The sequence below is a fragment of the Parambassis ranga genome, unplaced genomic scaffold (assembly GCF_900634625.1).
Source record: "Parambassis ranga unplaced genomic scaffold, fParRan2.1 scaffold_21_arrow_ctg1, whole genome shotgun sequence".
NCBI classification, from domain to species: Eukaryota; Metazoa; Chordata; class Actinopteri; family Ambassidae; genus Parambassis; species Parambassis ranga.
The window spans coordinates 9,245,454-9,251,453 of NW_021144767.1; the positions used below are offsets into that span (position 1 = coordinate 9,245,454).

The 6,000-nt window shown below is 41.0% G+C and overlaps 1 non-coding gene across 1 annotated transcript; it reads left to right on the forward strand.

Moving 5' to 3' along the window:
- Positions 1–4,760: 4,760 nt before the first annotated feature.
- Positions 4,761–4,832, forward strand: trnaq-cug (transfer RNA glutamine (anticodon CUG)). Its single transcript has one exon. It is a non-coding gene; the product is annotated as a tRNA-Gln (tRNA).
- The last annotated feature ends 1,168 nt before the right edge of the window (positions 4,833–6,000 follow it).

Here is a 6,000-nt window from a genome sequence, read left to right on the forward strand (position 1 = left end):
AACAAAAGTGTTGCGTTTATATTTGTTATATATATTAGTGTATATGTGTGTATATATATATATATAATATATAGATATATATATAATATATATATGAGGTGACCATTTGGTGGTCCACCATCTGGTGGACCATTTGTATATTACTACAGGTTTCATAGTTTTTTTTATGTTATTTATTTTATGTTTTTTTTCATACTTCTTGATACCACTTAGTATTTCGTGAGAATTATTACTCTGATTACTCTTATTACTTACTCTATACTGGCCACTATTTACTTTGACAGCAAGGGAGAATATTTTTCCAACTGACTAATAATTCAAAAGTAACATTTTCACAAAAATATTCTAGAAAGATAAATCACCTTTGAAATCAATTAAAAGACGATGTGGAAAAATTCTATATTTCTGCTGTAGACTGAACACAAGTTGAGTACCTTAGTCCTGACAAGTCTTTCCCAGTGTCCCTGCTGCTGTTTGACTAGTTTGAGAACGGGTTAGTTGGACTTCATTTCCCAGCAGCACTGTTCAGCAACAATATTCTGGTAAGCTCCAGGTCGGCTCTGTACTGACCATTCACTCTGCCACTGCAGAACAAAAAGAGGGCATCAACACACTCCAAGTTTCCTCCATACCAACATTAATATTCTACATTGTTTCATGATCATCTCTAAACTCAATAATCTTCCCCTATATCCCTCCTCATTCTTTGTCAGGGTGAACCAATAAACCACTATAATTCCTTGGAAGCTTCCCACAGGTGAGCAACCACAAGGAATCATGTATACTGACAGTCAAGAAATGCACCAACAACCAAGTTACATATTTGCTGCTGATAGAAGGTCTTAGGAATCAGATGGGCAAGCTTTATTCTACTGTTATGTAATGTATACAATGAAAATCTGACACAAATGAGGGCGGGTATATTGAGTCTGTGCAAACAAAGAAGTTTGTTCCCTGACATGAATGAATGTAACTGCAGCAGAGTAAAGATATCTTTGCTAAATTAGTATAAGTTAGGCCAATCAAATTTCATGATAATGTAATCACAAATTAAATGTAGATTTCCTTTAAATCCAATTATGAGACAGCTGTATTATTCAGAAACAACAGAATACAGAACAATCACAGTAGCACCAAAGGAAAGTGACTGAATGAGATGCCCTTTACATTAAACTGTAACCCGGAACTGTGTGACACCGTTTGTTTGTCTAATTTACAGACTGGCATGCCGAACATGTACCCACTACCACCAGTGTAAAATGCTCTGGACAGAAAGTTCCACTGAATGTTGGATGTGATGAAAGTGAGTGAGCAAACACTGGTGGTCTGGTCCTGACAGACCTGTAGATGACTCTGTCAGAGAAGAAATCACAGCGCTGACTTTCTGGGTTCACCAAGATCACTCTTGCAACTGCACAGTTGACCGTCTGATACCAACGTACATGGGGGTGGTAACTGAAATCCAACAACAAAACACTTAGAACAATGTAACTGTATTATTAAGACCACATATTGTACGACGTCTCGTGCCTTTTTGTTGAGTCGTCTCTTCTGTTAGAGCTGATGACCTGCTGTCTGTAGCTTCCATCTGCCCCTTCAGGTACACCTGTACACATGATTTATGGAGTGTCTCAGCTCATTCATAGTAGCCTATATAAAACATCTTTCTGTGTGCTAGTTTACACCATCTCTTGCCTCTTAGTGTCAATCTGCGATGTTTAGTAAACTGTGGATCTGTATAGAAGTTACAAAAATGCTTTTACCATTTCCAGAAGGGTTTAACCCTCTGGGCATCCTAGAGCCAAAACGTGTACATTTTGCTTTTTTTTGTATTTTGGTTCTCAATATCTCTGTCAGTTTAAAGGCTAAATGTACAAAACTTGGCCAGGGATATTTTTTTATGATTATTTACAAAAATCAATTGTCCCCATTTTCGCAAGTTGTACAAAATGGGAGATAAAAACTTTTGTTACGTTCAGCACCCTTAGGTACACGTTTGGCCAATTGACTCCCATTACATCAGCAAATCTTTGATATACTCTAATCCTGACATATTATGTTTTCCCAACATATCCCTTTAGTTTTGAACGTTTTCCTTTAAAAAAAAAAAAAAAAACATTTTATGTGTTATGTTTAACACACAATGGGGGGGGGGGGGGGGCACAGCTCCCTCACAGTTTTTATAAAGACCTAATTTTGCAAAATGCAAGGAATAAAATAACTGAACTTCATAAAAATGGCTTTGGTGTGTTCAGCTTGATATAAAAGAGACAATAGAGAATCATATTGTGCATGTGAGTGTGTGTGTGAGTGTGGTGTTAAATCAAAGTCTAAAACAATCAAGTTTGTTGATAAACAAGTGGTGTTAGTGTTGCTGAGAATATATTGTGTGTGTGTGTGCGTGCACGTAAATTCAAATGATGAAAAGATAGATCATACAGAGGGTCCGTTCTCCTATTGGATGTGTGCACCATGTTTATGTAGGTGCATCTTTGAAGTCTAGAAGAACATGGTACAGTTTTATCTGGCCAGTCATGCCACCACGCGCAACCATGAAGAGGAGATTAAATTTTGAAGAGGCACTTGCTGCCATTTTGAGGTCCCCAAGGCCACTGATGAAAACACATCATCCTCTGACAGCCAGGAAGTATCCACATAGGAATTTTCCATTGTCCAGAGGAGGACCTTGGCAGCACCACTGGGGAGGAAGAGGGAGAAGAAGAGCAAGAGGAGGAAGAGGAAGAGGAAGAAGAACAAGCAGAGGAAATGGATGACAGCAACTGGAGATTTCACTGGAGTTCCAAAAATGGTAAAGTGACAAGGGTGTAGATTTGCGTTTGACATTGGTGGGGGCCTAAGATTCCAATGAAATTTAACCCTCCTGCACCCAATGAGAATCTGTTATTGTTCAGGAGGTGATCAAATTATTGGTGGGGACATGCCCCCTCCGTCCATGCTACTACACCCTTGTAAAGTGATGCTCCCACTAATGAACAAAGGTGTCTATTTGTCACATTTTGCTCTGAGATCAGGATGATCAGCAGCCTCTAGTGAGCAGCCTCAAATGAGGATCCCGTCAGCTCTCCCTCCTCCAGCGGCTCCCTGCTTCTAGCGGAGGCGAACCCTCGTCAGTGTGCACTATCAAGCAGCCGCCAGAGAAGTGCGTATTGGGATCCGGCTCGAAGGACCAATTTATGTTAGGAATAAAACAGATAGGAAATATCAGCTGTTCATCACTCAAGTGCTTTTATTCCTGCAGGAAGGAGCAGTCACACACAGACAGCAGCCTCTGTAGGAGTGCTCAAGGTCTTTTCAGAGCAGCTCCCTTCTTATACCCTCTGTTATCTGACAGACACGACTTCTCAGAATACACACATCTTAGAATAGGCACAAGCACAATCATAAAACAGGATCACAGGACTATGATAGTAATGATTAATCACCATACACTATAATTAATTAATAGTAAAAAGCAAATTAAGGTAGAATTCTTCCAACAAGCACCTTTAACTTTTGTTTTCCTGAGGACATGCATTCCAGTGTGGAGCTACTGTGCCAAATGTGGGGCCCATGTCTGCAAAATGCATCATGATGCACCACCGTGCTGCCGCAGAGGACTGCAAGAGGACAGCAAGAAGGTTCCTGGTTCCATTCTGACTGGGGTGGCGATTTTGTGTGGAATTTGCATGTTCTCCCTGTGCCTGCGTGGGTTCTCTCCGGGTACTCAGGCTTCCTCCACATTCTAAAGACAAGTTAGGTTAATTGGTCACTCTAAACTGCCTGTAGGTGTGAGTGTGAATGGTTGTTTGTCTGTGTTGCCCTGCGATGGACTGGTGACCTGTGCAGGGTGTACCCCGCCTCTCACCCGAAGTTAGCTGGGATAGGCTCCAGAACACCCCCCCCCACCATCACCCCCGGGTTAGAGGTTTAAACATGTAGCAACATTATCAGCATGAACATGTTAAGCTAGGAAGCTAACAACAAGCAGGAGGAGCAAACCGCGTCTTACCTCATAAGCTGATGAAGGAGGGTCTGACCGTCGTTCGCGCCACGCGGTTTTTATATCAGGTCCAAGGGTCCAATCAGATGTCCCCTTCAGTGACCATGCACCTGGCTGTCATAGGACGGACTGTCTGTCAGTCAGTCAAATGTCAGCCATGTTGGTCAGTTTGTAACTGGTATCTTTATTGGTTAAGAAAAGGCCGGTCATTAGTCAAAATAATAAGTGTACTCAGTAACGAATTGTGATGTTAAAAATAGCGAAGTACATTATTTTGTTACATTTGTACTTAAGTACAAGTAAAAGTACTGGCTTAAAAATAAAGTACAAGTACCCAGAAAAACTACTTAATTACAGTAACTTGAGTATTTGTAATACTGTTACTGCCACCCTTGGATATATGCAGTGCTTCCCCTGGATATGTGCAGTCCACCCCTGGACACATGCAGTCCACCCCTGGACACATGCAGTCCACCCTGGATATATGCAGTCCAGTGCAGTGAGGCATGCTCTGATCTGTACAATGGAGAAACCAAACAACTACTCCAAACACTGGCCTTCAATGTTTGTCAAAGTTTGTCTTCAAACAAGATGCTTATGTTTAAGGCAAAAGCTGTGACCTTGTTCAACATCCTGACACAGGATCATCACTTGATGGTGTCATAAACATTCCAATTTAAGACTAGTGGTTAAGGCCATAAAAACTCAGTGGACAAGACATGTCTCTGGTTCTCTTCCAGGCAGGTTTACACATAGTGGAGGTTCCATGGTGTAATGGTTAGCACTCTGGACTCTGACTCCAGCGATCTGAGTTCAAATCTCAGTGGAACCTTTTGTTTGGACAGTAATCCTGGTGTCCTATCTACACAGATCAGTCTATGGAGAAGTCCACAGTCTGTGCATTGCTCCAGCTGTAGTCATTAATTACTGAAATAAATCAACCTTTTGATGATATTCTACTTTCAAGTGTTTATTTCTTTTAATTTTGATGGTTATAACGACAACCAATGAAAACCCACATTCAGTAGGTCAGGAAATGAGAATATGTGAAAAGGTTCAATATTGAAGACACCTGGAGCCACTCTAACCAGATAATGAACTCAAAACACCTGCAAAGGCCTTTAAATGGTCTCAGTCTAGTTCTGTAGGCTGCACAACCACAGGAAGACTGCTGACTTGACAGTTGCCCAAAGACGACCATTGACACCTTGCACAAGGAGGGCAAGACACAAAGAGGCTGGCTGTTCACAGAGCTCTGTCCAAGCACATTAACAGAGAGGGAAGGGGAGTACAAGCAAGAGGGAGTACAAAGTGTTCCCAAACAGGGACTTGAACCCTGGACCCTCAGATTAAAAGTCTGATGCTTCCAATACTTCACTAGTACACTTCATGTAGAGTAGTGAGTCCTGATTGACTTGCAATTGACCTTATACAAGGGGGATTAGCTCAAATGGTGGTAGAGCGCTCGCTTAGCATAAGAAGGGGTCCGATTTTCTCGCTGTCGCACGCAAGGGAAAAAGTTGAGAAAAATGTGGAGCCCCGCTGTGCGCGGACAAACGTCTCGTGTAGCGGTATTGAGGCAATATTCCTGTTCATTATAAAGGAGTTTAAGTGAAATATGAAACAAATCATCTGCCATGGGCTGGACTCGAACCCGTAGTCTGTGCGACAATGTATAGAGTTGTTGGAGTGTTTAAATCCCACAACGTGCGTAAAATAATTAATGATTGATTTAGCTTAGTTTAGATATGTTTAAATATATTACAATATCAACAGATGTTTTTTAGTTTATATGCCCCGTCCAATGACTTGTGATGTTTACCTGTTTATGGTTTAATAATATGAACAATGAGCAGTCAACGTGTTTTTGTGTGGGAGCTTCTTTGATAAAGATCAGAGTGAATCTTAAATGTTTATATGATTTATCAGAACAAATATAAAACAAATACAAGTGAATACACACACACACACACTGCATACAGGACTATAAAATACTATTC